Source organism: Leuciscus leuciscus (genome assembly GCF_965113295.1).
Source record: "Leuciscus leuciscus genome assembly, chromosome: 12".
NCBI classification, from domain to species: domain Eukaryota; kingdom Metazoa; phylum Chordata; class Actinopteri; order Cypriniformes; family Leuciscidae; genus Leuciscus; species Leuciscus leuciscus.
In genome coordinates, this window is record NC_138736.1 from 10,409,851 (window position 1) to 10,431,697 (window position 21,847).

The 21,847-nt window shown below is 37.7% G+C and overlaps 1 protein-coding gene across 2 annotated transcripts in view; it reads left to right on the forward strand.

Annotated features, from left to right (window-relative positions):
• The first annotated feature begins 2,434 nt into the window (after positions 1-2,434).
• Positions 2,435-21,847, forward strand: part of hpca (hippocalcin) — a 37,456-nt gene continuing 18,043 nt past the window's right edge. Inside the window, exon 1 of one of the 2 annotated variants that reach the window (XM_082185242.1) lies at positions 2,435-2,743. The gene's annotated coding sequence lies outside the window, so the exon portion shown is untranslated. Of the gene's footprint in view, positions 2,744-5,777; positions 6,113-21,847 lie in introns of those variants that run through there. The other variant, XM_082185243.1, reaches the window with a different exon arrangement.

Here is a 21,847-nt window from a genome sequence, read left to right on the forward strand (position 1 = left end):
TGGGAATCTAACCTATTGAACCTTGGTATTGCTGCCATGCTTTACTGTTTGAGATACAGGACAGCATTTTAGCATGTTTAAATCAATTTCACTGAATTACACAGATATTTCCTTTAAAATCAGGGCAGAACATGTACAATAATCTGCAGGTTTTGTCTAGGCCTAGTGGGTGCTTCCTTCTTTGTGGATAGACTGTTGTAATATTCTCTGGGACTTTGTGTCCAGTGTAAAAACAAACAAAACAAAGCCCTGAGGACAATGCAAACTCGTGAATACACAACACTAAAAGAGAGAAAATGCAACTCTGGAGCTTGGCTATACAATAATGCTTGCCACAGCTAACAAACCAAGAGGGGGAATCGGATGAGGTGCAGTGGAAAAATTCAGTCACATCAGTTTCTAATTCACATAGAGAGAGAGGAGAGAGGAGAGAGTTGAAGATATAGCAACACTAATGCAATCAACATCAGCTGAGTCAGGGCTTTGGCCTGGGAAAAGACCAGTCATCTCAATACCAGTAACACGGCCACTCAAAACACACACACATACTCGCTCTCATGGATCATAACGTGATCATCCTCAGGATCTATTCTCCCAGGATTTGATTAATGTATTTTCAAGTTGTTTGCCCAATCTTCCATGAGACTCTTCAGTCATGCTTTATGGACTAGACTTAGTAATGACCAGTGGTGTGATTTTAAAGCAGATCATTCTGTCTCCTATTCATTTCAGTGGATATTAATATCTTAATATGTTAGAACTAGAATGTCTACTGTTATAATTAAGCTAAAGTCCATTGTTCTAATCTTGATCTTGGCATTTTAGAAATCAATATCAGGATGGTTTAATTAAAAAAATAAAAATAAAAAACTACAACAACAGAAAATCTATATTTTTATCCAGCACTATTTAAACAATTGGCAGATGCTTTTTAAAGTGACCTACGCTGGATTCAAGATATCGATTTTATTGGTTTATTCATTCCTTGGGAATCAAACCCATTAACCTTGGAATTAGTGTGTTATGCTTTACTGCTTGAGATACAGGAAAACATTTGAACAGGTTTAAATCCATTTAACAGAATTGGTAATTTGACCTCCTATTCATTTCAGTGGACATTGAAATTTGTTAGAACTGGAATGTTCACTGATAAAACTTCACTATTAAAAATTCAGCTCTTGAATCGAGAAGTTTTGTATGATATTGACTTTAAAACTATTCATGTTAAAGGGATAGTTCACCCAGAAATGAAAATTTGCTGTTGATTTACTCACCCTCAGGCCATCCAAGATGTGGGTGTCTTTTAAAAGTAAAACACTAAAGAAGATTTTTAGCTGAAACAGTGGTCCTTGGTAATTCATATAATGCAAGTCAATGGCTACCGCCACTTTGAGAGTCAAAAAAACATATACAGGCAAAACAAAATGAATACCCGTGGCTCCTGACGACACTTTGAGGTCTTATGAAGCGCATACGTCATTATGCGACAGGAAGCTCACGCTCCAGACTGCCATGAACGCGCTGAGGACCGTTTGCCGATGCTTTGGATTACAGGTGTGATGCAGTAAATAATGTTCAGTTTTATTGCATAGACAGATCATTTCGCTTCATAAGAACTCAATGTATCGTCAGGAGCCACATAATTTTGTTTAGCCTGTACATGTTGTTTGACTCTCAAAATGACGGTATATGAATCACCAAGGACCACGGTTTCAGCTAAACATCTTCTTTACATTTCTACTGAAGGAAAAAAACACACCTACATCTTGGATGGCCTGAGTAAACTAACAGCAAATTTTCATTTTTGGGTGAACTATCCCTTTAACACGTTAACACAAAATGCCGCAAGTAGCTGCAAGTCATGATGTCAGAAAGAATGGAAGATTTTTGTCTTGATGTTTGCCTTCCTGGTGGGTCATCATGCATCTTGAGCAGATCCTGCTGGGAAGCTGTTAATTAGCTGGATCTCTGTCAAAGCTCTGCTTGGCTGCTATAGCCTTTAAGATCATGCATTAAGAAGTTTCAAAGCTACTTAGTCTCACACCAGAGAGATCTCATGGTTCCTCCTCGCTTTATTGTGTTTCATAGTCATTTAGTGAAAGGAAAATCTGTTTTCTACATTCTGAAATGTCTAATGACTTAACACTATTAGAGCCTCAGATTCCCAGTATCTTGTCACCGTGTTATTATCCGCCTCTCAGCAGTTGTCACGAGATCCCCTCATAGGATCTATCTATCTATCTATCTATCTATCTATCTATCTATCTATCTATCTATCTATCTATCTATCTATCTATCTATCTATCTATCTATCTATCTAATCTGAACCATAATGTGCAACTGCTGAATGTTTACAGTCAGCTATCATTCTTGCTTCCCATGTGAGCTTCTTTTTTTTCTCCCAGAAGGTGTTGCTGTACCCCTCTAAAAGGGCCCAGACACAGTAGCAGAGGTCCCATTCGGCGTAGTGACATCTTATTAAAACGGCACCACGTAATCCTACCAACACCCTCCCTTGCTTTAAATCCGCTCGTCCGGTGCAGTTCCGTAGACGCACAGCACAGCCTCCTCCTCCAGCAGAGCAGCGCCGCGGCTCGTGTCTCTACGGTAACATGGTGTGCAGCGCGCGGCAGCAGTAGACAGTATCACTGGACCGTAAGAGAAGGCGCTCGCGCTGCTTATCCTGCTCTCCTTCCACAACATATCAACACATCGAGGGAAACTTCGCGTCTTTTTGGACACGGTAAGATGGCCAATCAACGCATCCTGCCAATACTTACTGTAAAATATTAATATTTTTTAATTCTTAATGACGGGAACGTTGGCTCTCCTCTTGCAGTGAGTCTGTATTGTCAAATAGCATCCCATCATAAGCACGCGTGAAATGACGAGGAAGAGATGGGGAACGATCCCAAATAAAGCCCAGTTTTAAAAAGCGACTAAACAAATGTAATTAGAATGGAATGACATAAAATAATGCGATTGCATTATTTTATTTTTTTGACCCAGTGATTAATAGTTCACAACACAGGATTTGGGTCATTGTACAGCCTCCGTGTCGTGTGAACAGTACTTTATGAATGAATTGATAGTTTTTGTGATTATGACGGATGTAAGGAATGTTTGGATGGGTCAGGGGTCGTGCTCGACGGATGTGCGCGCTTCCAGTAATTCTGTTTTTGGACAGTCACGCGATGCTATTGTTCGAACTGACGAGCTTCTGAAGAGCTCGAGGAAGCGGGACATGAATCCTGCGCAGACAACACTAGGCTTCTGGGATAAATCATTAGCCTGCTCTAAAAGTGACCAATGTAAAATTTATTTTGAAGCAATTATCTACAATGTTTATTGAATCATTATGAGCAGTAGCATACTGTACCTGCATAGGCTGCAATAGACTCCAAAAGCAGTTCGGTGTGCAGTTCGATCTTGGGGAAAAAAAGTGAAATATTTACCTTTGTACTACACAAGTGAGTGACAGAGTGAGTGTATATTTTATGAAGAATTTTTATGATGCTTTTAAAATAACCATTTTTTTTATTGAATCTTTTTCGATTAAAGATGCAAAAAACCCATAGGCTATATAGCTACCATGTTATATTATTATTGCTTCACTGCTATTGTATAAATCAATGAAAATAAACACATGGCCATGACATGGTCAATATTTTATTTTAATAGCCTGTTAATATGCACATAAAAATAACTCACACAAGGTCTTAGGGGTTTATACAAAAAACTCTAGACAAACCAATTAATGTATGCAATTTTGTTGCTTTTATTAATCTGAGTGACACATCCAAATTGAACTTGCATGTGAATGGATCTTCTCCATGCCATTGATGTTGGTGAAGGCTAGGGAGACAGGCTCATCTGTAACAGTCTGTTTGTAATCAGGCTGTTGGTCCCACTGAATCCCTTCAGGACATACTTTATTCAAAGATGCACATTGATCTATGGAAGGGTTATGACATCAGGTCAGGGGTCAGGGACTTTTCATGCTTAAAGATGTGCTGATAAGTGTGTGAGATTAATGTTTGTGTATGTTCTCATGAGTTAGATGCGGGTGGGGGGCTGAGTTTTTAGAATTTCATTCTAAATTATATTAAACACAAATTTATATTTTTGTGTTCCATGGAAAAAATAAAACCATATGTATTTGGAACGGTGATCATGGAGCATAATTTAGGTTTTTGGATGAAACATTTATTTAAAGAAAATGCTTTCTTAAGTTTAGGAGAAAATAGAAGATGACAATGACTCAAGTTCTCTGCCGTTTCTGCATGCCATTAAACGCCACCATTTAAAGTAGGATCAGTGCTTGAGACACATGATGCATTGCCTTTGTGAGGCCAGAATCTCCTGTCGGGGCTTTTTCTTGGATTTCTCTTAGAAATCTCGTGGTCTCATTAGTTCTCACTGTGCTGTTTTCTTTAGTTCATCAAATCATGTGATCCTTTTTGGCACTGGTAAAAGGCTGAATAGAACGTGGATCTCATCCACTCAGTATAGGGAAGTTGTGGTTTTGCAGCACATAAAATGTAACTTTATGGCACACGTTATGGTGGAAACACTGGTCCATAAAACATCCACTATACTAGCTGTGAGTTAATGGACATTTGTGATAATATTAGTCATGGCACTTAATCTGAGATAAAGATGACATTCATGGTCATTGTTAAAATACATTAAAGTGCCCTTTGCAATTAAGATAATCAAGATATAAATATGGAAATCAAATCACATTAAGTGACATTATTTTCAATGCAGCATTGAGACTTTTAGTGCTGCTACAATCAAAAAAGCCTACAAAGATTTCTAGAGGCATTTAAAAATTTAAATAAATTCAGTTTTTCACTTATTTGCTGTAATATGAGTCAGCGCTATGCCACTCATTTGAACACTGTGAGTAACCAAGCTCTGTGTGTGCCTTACCTGACCACTGCGTTCCACTCAGCCCGATTGTGGCTGCACTGTGGGATGTGATTGTGAGTGTGAGAACCTTTTCAAGGGAGGATGTGGCTTTTGCACCCCACTGAGAAGTTCTTGCTTCCTTTTTTTTATTGCATACCCAGATCCAGCCTTGCACTGCGCCTTCCATTAGACTGCAGAAAGGCAGGCCAATTACTCTCAGCAGCCGCATTGTGGTTGATTCTAAGGAGCTCTCTCAGAACCGCTATGTTGTTCTGGTAGGAAAGTGTTTCGTAGGATGTGAGTATTTGTGTGCTCAAGTGTTTCTAGGTTCGCCTTTGTCTGTGAGTAAATGCAATCGGTGTCATGCAGTTTTTAATGCCCGTTGGCTGCGGAGTAACTTAAGAGCAATAAAAAGTCTGTGGCTATTGCTGGAAATGCATGAGTGCCCTTCTTAAAGTCCCCATGAAATCAAAATAGTCAAAAAAGTTGTGGGGCTTTTAGTATGAATATGTTAGCCTTAGTGTTAACTATAAGCTAGTGTGCTCCAAACCAATGACAAAATTCGCATTTAGAAGATATAAGCATTTAAAACTAACAATCTCTCGCTTCTGCCAATATGGATCAATGATGTTGATGACATCACTTTGCACATCACCGCCCCCTACGCTATAAATAGACGCTGAAGCTGTGGCTGAAATCAGTAACTTGTACATACATTTACTATTTTCTACATGGTGAATGGGACATAGTGCACTATAGAGGGAATAGGGAATGATTCAGACAGTGTAAATATGGTTTATTTACCATATTACATTTTACATTGGGGCGAATGAAGTCTGGTTTCGAGTTAGTGCAACGGCTCATCACGAGCTGTGTTGTAAACTAAACGCTATTGGCTATTTTAAAAAAGGGGAGGGGCTGTTAGATATGTGCCGCCCTCTATTCCTGTTTCAGTGAAAACACATTGAATAATGCTGCGCATTTCAAAGCACTTCAGTTTAATTATAGTAGCTTCCATACTTGCAACACTGAGATTAAGCTGCCCAAAATGTGAAGTTGTCTCAAGTACTTCTGTCTCCTTTTCTATGAGGTCATGCTGACCGACAGTGCTTCTGTACGTGGAGTTGAGAGAGCTCTTTCAGTGGATCTAACCACTGTTCAGATGGGCTGGCTTATTTTCAACATGTACTGAGCCCTGGTGAGTCAGTTCCTTTTGCTGTCATATCTTGGACGACCTTTCATTGACACTGGGGAGTTAAGAGGACCTCTTGAACTTGATGTGAGAGGGATCCCCACTTGGCATTTAGGGATGACTTTGCTGTAGACAAAGATAAGCAGAGGAAAGCAAATATAAAGTCAGTTGCGTAGGGTTTTCCTCATTTGAGAAATACTGGTTCTTTGTGCAAACTGAGAAAAAGTAAGCAGTGTTCTTCGACAGAAAAAACATTTTGGTAAACCTTATATTATTCACCATTTTAGCTTGTGGAATTAATGAATTATTTGTATATCTATTGACAAAAAGGGTAATTTGTTACCCTGAAACCTTTAGGTAAAAAAAATGTAAACCTCTATTTTTAGGTGATACAGCATCCACTCCACAAGGTGTCAGTAAAAAGTTCAAGCCCAATGTTGTATCAGTTATTTAGGAAGATGAACGAAAGCCAGCGAAGCCAAAAGAAAAAGGGCACTTTAAAAATACACATTACAACTGGAATACTGATAGAAAATTATGCTTGAGCACTACTTGCATATTACTCGCACAGCTGGACGTTTCTAACACTTCTAAAGAGCTTGATTACCTGTTTAATTAAGGTTGGAGATAAACTCTGCAGGACGTTAGCCCTCCAGGAGCAGTATTGGGAAACCCTGCTCTAGAGTAAATCATAAGGACTCTAATAACTTTGACATACTATGAGAATCCTCAAAGGAGTTGCGGATACTAATATACAAAATGAGAGCAACCGTTGAAGGTCAACGCACACAATTAGTCTTCAGACTCCCTTGGTCTGACACACTGATGTTGAGAGTCATGTCAAGATATGATAGTAGACAAAGGTCAACACAGTTTACACAGACACAACCATTATAGGATCAAAGTAAGCCAACCGCATGGCACATTTGTTCCCATGGCATGGGGATTGTGGGGCTTCTCTTCCTGCTCTGAGACTGTGTGCTGTGCTACATGATAGCGGTTGAAGGAGAAATTCGTGCTGAGGGGGCAATTTGCGTTCTGACGAAAGGGGATGTGTATTTTTAGTCTTTGCCTCATCACAACAGGAAATGGGATAGTAGGCTCCATAATGTCTCAACTAACATACTTTTTAAGACATTTCTGTTTCCCTTTCTCCCAACCCTTAACACAATTTTCCAAGCCCTCCTCCTAAACAATAGGTGGAATAGTTCATCCTTATTTGGGAAAGTCGTGGCAGTATTGTGAAGTCCTCAAATAGTTTTAGCACATAGATTTGTGTATTGCAAATATGTAGCCAGACTATATACCCTTGTAAATCACTCTGTATGTTTATTAATCAAAAAAGAATGTTTAATTGAATCCAAATTGGATTTGAATAGTCAAATTGAGTGATACACTCTCGCTAACTCTTTCCCTGCCAGAGTTATATATTTTTTTTATCAACATTTGAATGTGGTAAGTTTCATAAAAAAGCAGTAGGCCTATTTTGAACAAAAAGCTGATTTTTTCCCCCCCAAGACTACAACGTGCATAAGCAATGCTTTTATCGCTTGTTTCTGATTCTTTTTTTGTCTTCGTTTTTGATTTTGAGATTCTGTACTCTTTCAGAAGATAAATAATTGCGCCCCCTACCGTATAACAGTGAAAACATGGAAACACCAGAAAATTCTGTCAATGGCGGGAAAGCGTTGTCTCATAAATGACGGAAAATTCTGTAAATGTCGGGGAAAGAGTTCAAATGAATACTTAAAGCACCACCCACACACTACAAGATAATCGGGCCGATTTTGGTCCCAAATTCTCCCTTTCCGACAATCCTATGTCCCGATTATCTTGATGATTCTGCAGATTATCTTATCAGATTTTCCTGTGGTGTGAGGTGTGTTAAAGGGATACTTTACCGTTTTTTCATATTAAACTATGTTATTCCCTTAACTAAGACGAGTTGATACATACCTCTCTCGTCTCAGTGCGTGCACTTAATCCCTCTGTCTTGCGGCGAAACTTTGTTAGCCCAGTTCATTTAATATGGGCCAAGCAGAGAAGCTACCAAACACCTCCACGTTTTCCCTATTTAAATACAGTTACTCGCGAAGTGTAACTCGACCTAGAACGGTGACACAAAACAAAACGTTGCGCTTTTCTAAGCGTGTAAAATGGATAACTATTTTGTATGGCGGAATACCATAGCAAGTGCTTGTAAGCACCTCGACTTGGCGCAGTAATATCTTCACTCGTGGAAAAATCCTCTCACCGGCCCCCGCTCCCTCTAGTGAAGATATTACTGCGCCAAGTCGAAGTGCTTACAAGCACTTGCTATGGTATTCCGCCATACAAAATAGTTATCCATTTTACACGCTTAGAAAAGCGCAACGTTTTGTTTTGTGTCACCGTCCTAGGTCGAGTTACACTTCGCGAGTAACTGTATTTAAATAGGGAAAACGTGGAGGTGTTTGGTAGCTTCTCTGCTTGGCCCATATTAAATGAACTGGGCTAACAAAGTTTCGCCGCAAGACAGAGGGATTTAGTGCACGCACTGAGACGAGAGAGGTATGTATCAACTCGTCTTAGTTAAGGGAATAACATAGTTTAATATGAAAAAACGGTAAAGTATCCCTTTAAGAGACAAACGTGCAAGCACTCTGTAGATTGTCATGTTGAATGAAACGATACCAAATCAGAAAGCGAGAGATTTTGCGAGATTTCCCGTGTTCACAGTCGGGACTCTGGTTGTTTGTGAATGGAATCTGTTATTGTGCGGTCTGTGGTGTGCTGTCTTGGTCACATCTCCACACACTACAGGAACAAAGCTGTAAAAACTATGATTTTTTTTTAATCATTATGTTTGTGGTCTCTAATAATCTGATAAGACTTTAAAACTATTTTATTGTTGGCCAGGCTTTAGTCTATTGTACATGTTTCGTTTCTCAACCATGAGTTTGCAGAGTTTGAATCCAAATCTCAGGCGTGATTGGAAAGAGTTACTTGTCTTGCTGTCCTGTCATGGGACATGCTGAGGTTGGCATACTGGGCTGATGTGTGGACATCCATAAGGGTCAGCACTTTGAAGATCTGGCTGAATCTGGCCATTTTGAAGCCTGTTTTGCTCATCGTTGGAGACCTACGAAGTGAGAGATCAGTTCTCCTTGACCTGAATATATGGTGCCCTGGGCAATTAAGGTGTGGTGAGAATAATTACGATGTGGGATGGAGGGTGTCCTCTGAGTCTGGCACATTTCAGTGTGTAGTGTTAAAAATGGGAATGAGCTGCACTACATTCTGCTTCCAATAATGGAAACTTCCACAAAACCCGTTGCACTCTGTGGCAAAAAAAAAAAAAAAATCACAGAACATAATAAGACCTGATATCTCTGTGAACGTGAGGAGGATTTATTTTTGGGTGTTAATCCACACTATGGATTATTTGATGGGTGATACTTGGAAATCTTAAGGCCCGTACACACCGGGACGAATATCGGCGTGCGTTATTCGCCAGCGTTTTTCAACGCGTTTTTTGTGTTCACACCCAAGCGATTTTCGCTGACGATGAGCCGAGTGAACATGCAAATTCATTCCCTGACATTAGATGGCGCTTAATGTAAAACAGAAATACAATACCACTCCATAACAGTCTATACTCTGCAATACCACTCCATAACAGTCTATACTCTGCAATACCACTCCATAACAGTCTATACTCTGCAATACCACTTCATAACAGTCTATACTCTGCAATACCACTCCATAACAGTTCTCTTTTAACAAGATTTTTGTAGTCGCTGTCGCGTTTGTCATATAGTTCTTTATTCCGACACCAACGAGACCAGCAGCTCTACATTCATCTTGCCTTGTATCTTCCTCGTCATTTCTTCCCGGCAGTGTCTGTCTATGGGCAGTGTAGACGCTACTTGGCGTATATCTTCTTCGCTGTTACGTATGTGTGCTCGGCAAGACCGTTTTGTGTTTGAGCGCCCCCAAGTTGTGTTTTACTGTAACTTCAGAAGCTCCAGACACGTGAGCAAAAGCGCCAATCTCATTGGTCGGATAGTTTTTGACGCGGCGCGTCAAACCAAAAAAACGAACCCGAGGCGTTAAAAAAAAAATTACGCTTTTACGCGTGCCGTTTTTCGCGTCGGTGTGCACACTCACATTGGCGCCCTTTGTTTAGTCACGAGGCGTTAAACGTCGGCGAATATCGCGCGCGAAATTCGTCCCGGTGTGTACGGGCCTTAAGCCTGAGTTTTTGGCAATACCAATATGATAGTATTGTATATATAGTAGTATAGTCAAATGATAGCAAATAAAATATCTTTCAGCATTATCAATTGCTGTTAATTGCTGTCAGTTGATGAATTTAGATGTAGTATTACACATTTATAATCATAATTCACTGTAAATGTTTGAAAACACCAATGCACTAGACTTTTTAAAGGCTGTCAGTAGATCAGCTTTTGGCTGATAATCTCAAATCAACCTGGTCAATATATCACTGCTAGATATATAAATAACTATATCTATATACTATTACTAGTATATAGTATACTATTATATACTATTATACGATATCTAAAAGATATAGTTTAATGATGGGAAATGATGAAATTAAAAATGAAATAATTAACAAAATAAATGAAAAAACTGAAAAATCTGTTAAAATATACAAATATCGTCTGATTAATTGTTATGGATGATAAATTGGTGTATCAATTTCCCCCCAAAATATTCTTAATTTTATATTCAAAATGACCAATATTTAACAAAAAATATTAACAAGTAAAAAAATGTAATAAAAAAACTTACAAGCTACAGGTAGCAGTGTTTATATTCTTTCAGCATCTCAAGTTGAAGTTAATGCGGTATGACACTGGACTAAGGGCCTTTATGAATTCTATCCAAAAGGAACAAAAAACAAAGCTAAATAAAGCTCCATAAAGATCACCTAAGCTTGTTCATTTAAACGTGCCAGCCTGAAGAGGTAAACTCAACTCCCCAGCTGAGTCTTGGTTCCTCCCAAGCTTTCTCACGAATCTAACCTAAATATCTTAGGGAGTTTTCCCTTGCTATTGTCACTGCAGTGAGTTTTTCCGCATGTGGATTTTAAGGCACTACTCTGTGTATAGTTTGCTTTTAATGATTTGCATTGTCAAAATGGTTAAATATAGTTTCAATCAATTCAAATTGAATTGAAAATATGGCGTAAAAACCCTGATACGATGTAGTCGTAGCCTCAGAGACTACAGATGGTGCTCTTCTGCTTACGCTCTCCGCACTGCCTGCTTTCTCATTCCTCATTAGTGGATTCTGAAATGTCGGTAATGGAGGCTTAAGGAACATGTCAGTAGTCTGGCACAATATGGCAATTGGAACAAGCGTCTGTCGGAAGAACAGATGTGATTTGTAAGTCTATAGCAGTTGATGAGTGCCTGAAGACCACCAGAAACCAAGTTAGCAGAATTCACAAGCTCAGACAAGTGACTGCAGGCTGAACTGTTGAGCACAAAGCTGTTCTAATCAGAGTTGGTGGTTTTATGTGATTGTCAGCAGTAAGAGTTTTTAACCTGTTCTTTTGCCTCTGGGAAAACTGATCAACTTCTGAGCAGAAGGGGAAAAAAGAAAGAAAGAAAAACCCAATTTCATCTCTTTCTTCATACATAATAATAATTCAACTGAAATTAATGAGCAGAGAAACCCCTTCACTTTAAACCTCTCTCCAATTTGCGTTGGGGTTCTTATCAACCTGTCAAGGTTTATTTTTCCTTGCATAACTAATGTTTTGCTCTTCCCTTGTAAAAAAGAAATGTGCTTAATTGCATTGAATGTGCACTTTTGTTGCGTACTTCAAATCCTAAAAGCATATTTTTACTTGCAGAAAAATAACATTAATGAAATAAAACCTCTCTAAAAGAGAGTACACTTTCACGACTGTTAAAAAGTGCACTTTGTTTGCTTTGTTATTATTATAATTGCTATTATTATTCTTTTATTTAATTCTTTAATTAATTAATTAATTTTTTTATATACCATTACTGTTAATTAACATAATCTAAGGCAGTTTGGTGAGGGATTGAAAATGTAAAAAATGCAATCTCTGTACAAACAATAGCATTTGTCTTTGGAACAAAAATAAAGAGAAACAAGTGCACTTTGTAATAGATTGTAATATTTACCATGAATGCTTCTCAGTACATTAGACTGTACACTTTAAGTTAATCATATGTCAAATACAATAGAAGTTATTATGAAATTACATTTAAAGAGTCCCACTTAAGTGGGTCAAAAAATCACTCTAAAGTTGAACTAATTGCATTGAATATTATTTCAAACTATAATACATTTTCATTGAATTGTAAATAACATGCAATTAAGGGTCAGGTTTACTAACAGCTTGCGCCAGCACAAACCCTCTGAACCCTCTTCAGGGTTTACTAAAGACATGCAGTGAAAAATTTGCGCTGAAAAGGTGTGGACACAGTTATTTTTGTGGCTGTATTGCATATGCATTTGTAGGAGTTTCCCATTCAGATGCCAAATTTATGGGCGGAGAGTATTTAAATTAATCATGCAACGCGATTTACTAGGGTTTGTGCAAGTCAATTTACTGGTATTTACGCCTTAATTAAATGCCCCCAAAAATGTCTTAAACCAGACACTAATTTGTGCTACTCCTGGTAGATTGCGTTGGTCATTATGGAGATGATCCGGCTGCGTCTGTTCTTAATATTTGATGTAGAAGACTTTGATGTGTCTTCCGATATTGATGGGATGATATCTTTGAATACTGAATTGCTCACAGCCCTTATCACCTCCTTCACTAATAAGATCAGACTCTCTGCGAAAAGCTATTTGTGTTCCTCGAGCTAGTACACTGAAAGCTGATGAGTGGGATTTACAGCTGCAGAAGGACTCGTGCAACAGGTAACTCCGGAGGGATGAGTGATACGCTGCCTTCGCTTCACTCCACTGCGTTGCACGTCCCGGGGGAAAAATGGGAAATCCTAAGCAAAAAGTTACATTCTAATTACGTTACCTCCATAATTCATGTTCTCCTGAGCTAATGTGCAGATGGCAGAACAGGAAATTACAACAACCCAAACCCTTAAAAACATGGCCGCTGTTTTTAGAGAAACTGTGCCCTCAGTGCCCTGTGTGTTTCTCTACCCTGATCGTGACTAATGACCTTCAGGCACAGTTTGAGGAGACACTGTAGATATCAGGATTGGGCAGCAGCAGGCGGCTCCACAGCCCTTTGAAGTGATTTATGTGTTTGTGTCTTCTCCTGGCTGAACAGTCAGCCAGTGCTGGACTGGTTTGCGGGAGACCGCCATCGAATCTGGCAGTAGGAACTCGATCCCTCAGCAACTTCAAGCAGGCGGACGTTTGAGGCAGGAATTAATGGATTTGTTAAACATCAGTGGTTTTGCAGAAGTTCTGAAGTAACTCTCTGGGGTGAATCTAAATTGTGCTAATTGCAATATTTTGATAAGCGTTGCCATATATATTTAATCCATCAACGATAACAGAATACTAGATCTTCTGTGTGCGTTTGTGTAAGCAGGCTGTGCAGAGTAAGGTGTTATCTGAATTAATCTGTGCTTGTACAGCTGGGAGATTATCCAGTTTACATATCTCTATGTTGATGTTATGTTGGCATAAAATGCGCATGGAGGTTAAACTAGGGTAACTGTGCTGTATTTTTTCCCCCAATTCTGTTATGTCTCTGTTATTTTGTTATTTGTTATTTTTATTCATATTAGGAGCTGATAAGAGTAAAGTGGCATTTCAAATGGCTGAAAGTTATTAAATTGCACAGTACAGTTTTTTAAAGTCAACATGAAATGACATTCACAAGCCATTTTACTTATGTAATCTGACCTTTCTGGGTGAAATGGGATATAGTGTGATTAAAAAATGTTGAGAGAGAGAGTTGATTTAATTCATTGGGAATTTATTGGATCATGGAAAAACAAGTTGTGGAGAGGTTTTTTTATTGGCTGAACTTTAAGCAGCCTTGATTTACTGTATGTCAGCTGAATCAGAATCGTAAAAAGAAATATTTTAGCTATGAGTTGTGAGATTGTAGTCTAAATTGAGAAAAAGGGTGATGTAAAAAAATAAATAAATTAAGATGTAAAAAAACTAAGGTACCATTTTTTTATGTTAAACCAACAATAATTTTTTATAGGGATGCACCGAAATGAAAATTCTGGATACACTTGGCCGAAAACCGATAACGAAACGAAATATTTTTTGTATAATTGTATTATTATAAGACTTTTTAATTAAATACAATAATTTAATGAATCTGAATTTAAAACTACAAGCCAATAAAATACAAAAATAAACATGTTTATTTAAAGTAACATACAAAAATTGGACATAAATCAATATATCAATATATTCTTCTTCATTCAGTTCTATGCAACATAACTATTTATGATAGTCAGATTTAACAGGATTATTTTTTGACCAATCATTAAAATAAAGTAGTCCTACAAATCTATAATTATCAGAGCATCAGCCACACACACACGGAGCAGAATATTGAGTAGAGAGCGCACACGGAGCGACTGATTTGCTTTCTTAGTGTAGAAAAGGCCGCCTACTGATCTAATGAGTACAAATTATGGGAAGTGCGCCAACCAGATGGGATTTAAACTTTAAATTTAAAGTTTGCGAGCTAATTTCATCCATTAGATCGAAAGATCTGAAAAGTTCATACATTTACCCACCCACAGGAATGCACGATATATTGGCCACCATCGGCCGATATATGTTCATGTTTAATGTTATGGTTATCGGCCCGATAAGAAAATCTGCCTGATATATTAGACCCGATAAATAATGGATGATTTCCTTCAGCTGAGACACATCAGATGTGCACTGTTTGCCATGATGGTTTTGAATCGCCTAAAATATGACTGAAATCCCTTCAAAAAGGAAAATACGATTAAGTGCAACATGTGCAGCGCAAGTCTGTCAAATAGGCTATAAAAAAATTATATAAACATTTGGATTTAGATTTATCGGCTATATTGGTTATCGGCTTTCAAATATAAAGAATTATTGGTTATCGGCAAGTCTGTCATATAGGCTATAAAAAATTATATAAACATTTGGAGTTAGATTTATCGGCTATATTGGTTATCGGCTTTCAAATATAAAGAATAATTGGTTATCGGTATCTGTATCGGTATCGATGCATACCTACCCAAGACCCTCCCCTCGAAGAAATCAGCACAGAAGTGGTCAAAAGTAGACAAAAGAGATGGATTAAAACACCAGGTGTGAACGGTTATGTGTCTCCCTCGTCTACTTGTGATCCTATTGACCAAAATGCATCTTAATACCAGGTATAAACAGGGCCTAATTCACCATTACTCTCAGTCTGTCTTAAAAATTAAAGCCACACTGTGTAGGAATTTCTCCCATCTAGCGGTGAAATTGTATTTTTCATTCAAACGAATTGTGCTCTCTAGCGCCTCGCTTTTGCAAATGCGTGTTGCAACTACGGTAGCCGTTATGTACCAAGAAGCTATGACAACATGTCTTCCAATAGCACTTCATCGAGTTTACCTATACATGTTGTACTGTTATGCTGCCTATATAATGAATTACACAACCAAGCAATGAAAAAAAGCTTGGAATTTAGACCGTAACATTGACTTACCTGTCGAGAAGAAAGCAGGCAACTTCAGCATCCCTTTCAAAGTCTTTCTCCTTCATTAGCTCTTTCCACCTGGGAAAGCTATCCCGATATTTACCCTCGTTTTTTTAATTCGCCGGTTTCGTTCGTTTTTTTGGCGAGGAGGATTCCTTTTCCTGTGGCTCGGCATAAGTATGATCCTGCATTATGAAGTGCCGTGCAGTGCAGCCTTTCAAAATTGCCGGGGCAGTGACAAGCGCCTCTCACTGATCTCCTTGTCCGTTTCAGCTGGTTTCAGTCACGTGACGCTGGTTCTGAGCGAAAACGTGTTATGGAAACGCGTTGAGGTAGGCTAGTGCTTTTTGTCCCTCTCTGCTGTTATAGTTTTTCAAATTGGCGGAACGACTTGGAAGCCTCCTTGGACTTACATGTCCAATGTAAATAAAGATAAGAAATTCTTCGCTTATGAGGATAAGTCATATCATTGGCAGAGGTAATTTTACACCAATGAGGACATATTTATGAGCTAATAAGATACTTAAAAAACTACACAGTGTACCTTTAATCAAGTTTTAGGTATTGTGTCCACAATGAAACATAGATCAGTATAATAACTGACAGATTGTTCATATGACAGCTTTGAAGGTTTCTTTTTGCAGTAAACTCTCTTTAAAGAGTCTTTATCATGGCAACATGTTTTTCTTTCACGCTCACTGTAGTTTTAACATCTCTATAGCTTAAATAAGTTCTTAGGTTACTTTCAGTGCCTGTCGATAATTTAGCCATCATTCATTTGTTGCTTTTGGGCACTCTGCAAGAGATAACACCACTCTATACCCTTTGGGAAAACAATGGCACGAAATGTAATTAATACTAGTCAGTGCCTTGAGGGGTCATTAGACAAATGCTAAACCTCTTTGTTGTTTCCCACTCCCTTACACATCAATTCCACTTTGAGAAGGCTGTAAGTCAAACTGTGGTCATTGTCCAAACTGCACAATATAGGTGTGGTTCTCTCTTAGTTCCAGTGGCTTCTGTCTAAGAGCATTTTTTCCATTTGAACGTGATCAGCGCTAACTTTACGGCTGAAAGCAAACGCACATCTTATCTGAATTTTAAAAGAGAGAGATTTCAGGTCAAGGGGTTGCCATCTGTGCAGCATTTCAGAACAGTGAAGTAGATAAGCTGACTTTTATGAGCACTGTTGCAGTGTTGCATGTGTGTATTTGTGTGTGCGTTTGCTGTCTTTACAGACTGTACAGTAAAGTCAGCCTGGGACGCGACTTAACAAAATGAATTATGTTTTGGCCTGAGTATGTGGCAGATGAATAGAGGATTGGTATTGGCACTTGCAGACTCCATATAAAGCTCTATATTGCGACGTAAAACCCACTGCCAAGTACACATCAATAAGGTGACAGGTAATAAAGCGAAAGACTCGGGTCAACAAGCTCTTAAGAGATCCTATATTGTTATCTATTGAATTCCACATCTATAGCGGGGAACTCTAAGGAGGCGAATCTTGATTAGTCCCTGAGAATGAATTTTCATGAATCTCAATTCTCTTGAATTCTTTGAAACTGAATGCCTTTACACAGCTTTTAAACACTGCTTTGCCATCTGGGCTTTTGCTTGCGGCATGAAAGGTATTTAAGTGAATTCCAAAAGGTTGATGTTTGTTTTGAAAGATACTTTACTTTAAAAGACTTTCGTTTAGAGATGCACTGACAGTTTTTAGTTTTTTTTTGTTCTGGTGCATTTCTCAGATCACAACTGAAATTCTTGAAACTTCTTGTTCATCCTCCACACCATCTAGTCACTTGTGCACATCATAAAAGCAATTTCTCATTCTTTTGAACAAGTTGCAAGTGCTTTGGTACATTCATGCAGTTGATCATGTACAGTCTGCTGTTTCCTACATTATCAACTGCTAATGTCATGTTGCTCACTCGTTCTCTGTTGTATAGCCTTACCCCTCAAAACATCTAGCCATTAGTTCATTGCATAAGTAATTTCAAGTATATTTTCTATCCATTCTATTAGACTTTTTTTTTGTAAATTATTCCTGAATTGATGAATTGTGATTGTAATTGAAATCATTAAATCAACCAATGATCAACCAATCTAAAATAGCTCAGAGATGCATGTCATTAATCTTCAATCGGAAAGCATATTTAGACAGAGCATAACACAGAGTTACAATTTCTTATAATGGAAGAACAACAAGGAAACAAACAGGTCAACAGCCGGGAAGAAGAAGAGGAGAAGGGATGTGTGGTGGAAGGGTAGGGAGGCAAAACAGAGGAAGAGCTATATAAGTTAAAGGACATAGGCACGTTTCTGATAAGGACCATTATTGTGGACCATGTTCTTAAATTATGACCTTACAATGGCAGAGACGGGTTAAAAGGTGTAGCCCAATGATGAGAGAACAAACACTTCCTCAGTCATTCAAGCATTTTGTTGACAGAACGGGTATGTATTTCAAAAATGTGCACTGTACTCTAAAACTGTATACCGACTGTAATGGTACAGTAGTATTTTTACACTTGCATTTTACAGTATATAATGTTGTGGCAAGAACAATAATTAAACAATAATCATCACTGCATAAGAGACACCAAGAATCAAATTGTATTTTAAAAGATATTTATTCTATTGCAAGAGGCTTAGTCACAAAATCACAGCAGCTACCCCGTGACGTGAGCAAGACCTGACACCCAGCCCAGGAAATTCCCTTCTTATACTCCTTCTTCAAGGTCTTTCCTCTGTAGTTTTCCACTCACCCAGCATGGCCACATCTAGCTGATTTAGAATAGAATGACCCCTCTAACCCCCCTTGGCTAAATTATCTTCCATACCTAAAGAGTTAAAGTTTCTTAACCATTTGTCTTGCTGTGTGTGTCTTGCTTACGCCAGGTGCACAAACATACATACATTCCAGAAGAGAAACAAATGCTTAAAACCACACATTGTCTAAGAAAGTTAATGAAAAAAAGTAAAATATCAGTTTTTCTACAACAATAGTAAATAAACTTGATACAGATATACACACATACACATGTATACATAGAGTATATATAGTTGGCTTTTCCATTTATATATCGCAATGACATTGTACTGTAATTTGTTGACAGACCAACAGAAAATGCATAACTGTGAATCCTGTCCAGTCTCTTGCAATCAATATTAATATATTAATATATGCCATACAGAAAAAGTGCAGTTTTGTGAATTTTCAATCATTGTCATCAAAATTGTAGCCATAGTTTACACCTGAAAATACTGAAAGGGTACACTGTTATGTTAACAACGTCAATTTTGATGGCACTGATATGCTTATATTATAACTTGCACTGGTTTGCATGTTGAGGATGATTCGATAAATGCATTACAGTGACTGAGAATAATATGGAAGTAGAATAATGTCAAATGTTTTTGAAATAAAAAGCCTGTTGAATTGCACTACTTGAAAAAAAATAGGCATTGCATTAACCATGCTTGCATTTTAATGCATTGTATTTTTAGTGCTTACATTTTTATGGGCTGAAAAAAAAATTTTGCACCATCTGCTGGTGAGGTAGACTAACAGCAGATGGAGAGTATGCTCGGCAATCTACTGCTTTTCCTGCAGTTCCTGGACGTCAATGTTGAATTTACTGTCGAATTTGAACTACTGAATTTGTGGAAGCGAATTTGCAAAGCGAAATAAAATGGACCGAAAATTGCCTGTTGAATATTATTGGTTGTATTTTTAAACAGTTTGAATATTTTGTAAGTGAAATATGAAAGGTGAATATGGATTATTGAATTTTTAATAATGAAAATGTGTTTGAAATGTTTTTAATTGAAATATTCACAGCTTAAATATTCAACCATGTTGAATTTCAGCCCATAAAAATGTAAGCACTAAAAATACAATGCATTAAAATGCAAGCATGGTTAATGCAATGCCTATTTTTTTTCAAGTAGTGCAATTCAACAGGCTTTTTATTTCAAAAACATTTGACATTATTCTACTTCCATAGAATAACTCTTTAAGAATTAAGCATTTTTGAAGCAAATGAAGCATTTGACGACAGCAAAGGTGATACAATGTAAAAATACAGTTAAATTTAAATGATTTCGAAAATCAACCAGTCATCGTTATGATACTGATATATTGTGCATTACTACATTAATTTCACTAAACTGGATGCCATTTGATGCCAGCACCAGTGCAATGAATTAAACCGATAGTGAGCACGAGTATACAACTGAATATAAACAGCATTCCTTTCCAAAAGGTGGCTGTCTATTTTCTTTCAACGTCATGATCTGTTCCTTGTTTGTGAAATGCTTTAGTTAACCCTCCAGCCTAAATGTTTTATACATTCAGATCTTGATTTCATAGGTCATAGATCTCAGTTACATTAGTAAGTTGTGTTGCTACAAATAATCGAAGCAGCACTTAGCTCATTTAAAGTGGAATGTGAAATAGTCTTTGTGTGCTTTTGTGCGTGTGTCCTTCTGTTATGGCTCTGTTCTGTCCTCTTGTGCTCTGATGCTGTGCCAATGTTGATGAAGGCCGCTGGTCCCTTTCTGTGACCCACATACTGTAACCATAAGTGCTTCTAAAAGCCTGAGTTTTTCTAAGGAGGCGTGCTCGGGGGTGGACCTCGATGTGCCACTTTTTTCAAACACTCCATCTCAATGTCATCATGGCTCTGGCCAGACGACTTGATAACTGGAGGTGTTTACAACAGTGAGAGGTTTTTCCTTCACAATGTAGTGGCACTTACTAATGCAAGCATCACTACTGCACTGTACACTGTCGATCCAAACTTGTATGACATTCATATACATTCATCGCAGACACTCTTTTGACTTGGACCTGTAAGAAATCACCTAGTTACCACACAGCACACCCTACTGTAGTAAACACCTATTCAAACTGAAATGATTATTAAATAAAAATGAATGTGCGATTATCAAATTGCAATGGCTGTGATTTAATTAAATACATATGTGCGCTGCGTGTTTCTTAGTGAAGCTCAGCACTGTGTTCATGATCAGTGTTTTCAGGGTCTCAGGGGCCGTTTACACAACACCATTTTCAACTCAAAACTGGACACTATTTTTACGTTTTGGCTGTTCATTTACACAACGACAGCGGCCTGGAAATGCAAACTTTTGAAAACGGGTTTTAAAAGTGCAAGTTTTTGAAAACGATACAGTTAATGTCTCAGTTTATAGGAGCGTAGTGTTTCTGAACACCCTCCCATGGATAATGGCCTGGCATGGATAATGCAGCGTTTTTTTATCATTTTCGCTGATCTGTAGCAATGGGGATTGCTTTGACAATATAAAAAAATTATAATAATCTGTTTTTAGTACATCGTTGTGTAAACGTGCCCTCAGAGTGGCTCAGTTCACAGTAAATGCTGCTCCACACAAACTTATCTCTGCATCTGCAGTTTAGGTTGCTTATAATGTGCATTTGGGAACGCAACATTCACCAACCATCTTCCCATTTGTAATGAGAAGTGTTTATAAACAGACTGTTTTCAACACAAAAAGAAGCTTTAAGGTTTCCTTCAGTTTTCTACCAAAATAAAAGCTCAATGGAAAACGAAGAAACTAAGACAGCCATAATTATTTTTGTTGTAATTTTACTGTTGTACTGTAAAGTAAAATTATTATAATATTTTTCTTAAATACTCAATTTTTTATTTTACAGTAAAATACTACAATAGTGAAATCTCTTATTTTGTTTCTTATTTTAATTTAATAACAATAGTTATTGTTGTTGTTGTTATTATTATTATTATTATTATTTTGTAGTCATATTGATGTATAATTACAAAAAAATATATGCCAAATTATGTAGCCACAGCAACCTTGTGCTTTTTTTAAATAAATAACATTTTAAATTGCTATCACAACTTTTATCAGAAAAAAATCGCTATTTCAATTTTTCCCCAAATCGTGCAGCACTTATCACATAAAATACCCTTTGCAAATGCATATAAATGTGCAAAAAACACTCAGAACACCTTAGCAACTGCATAGTAAGGTCCTGACAATCACCCACAATACCCTAGTGGCACTGATTTTGG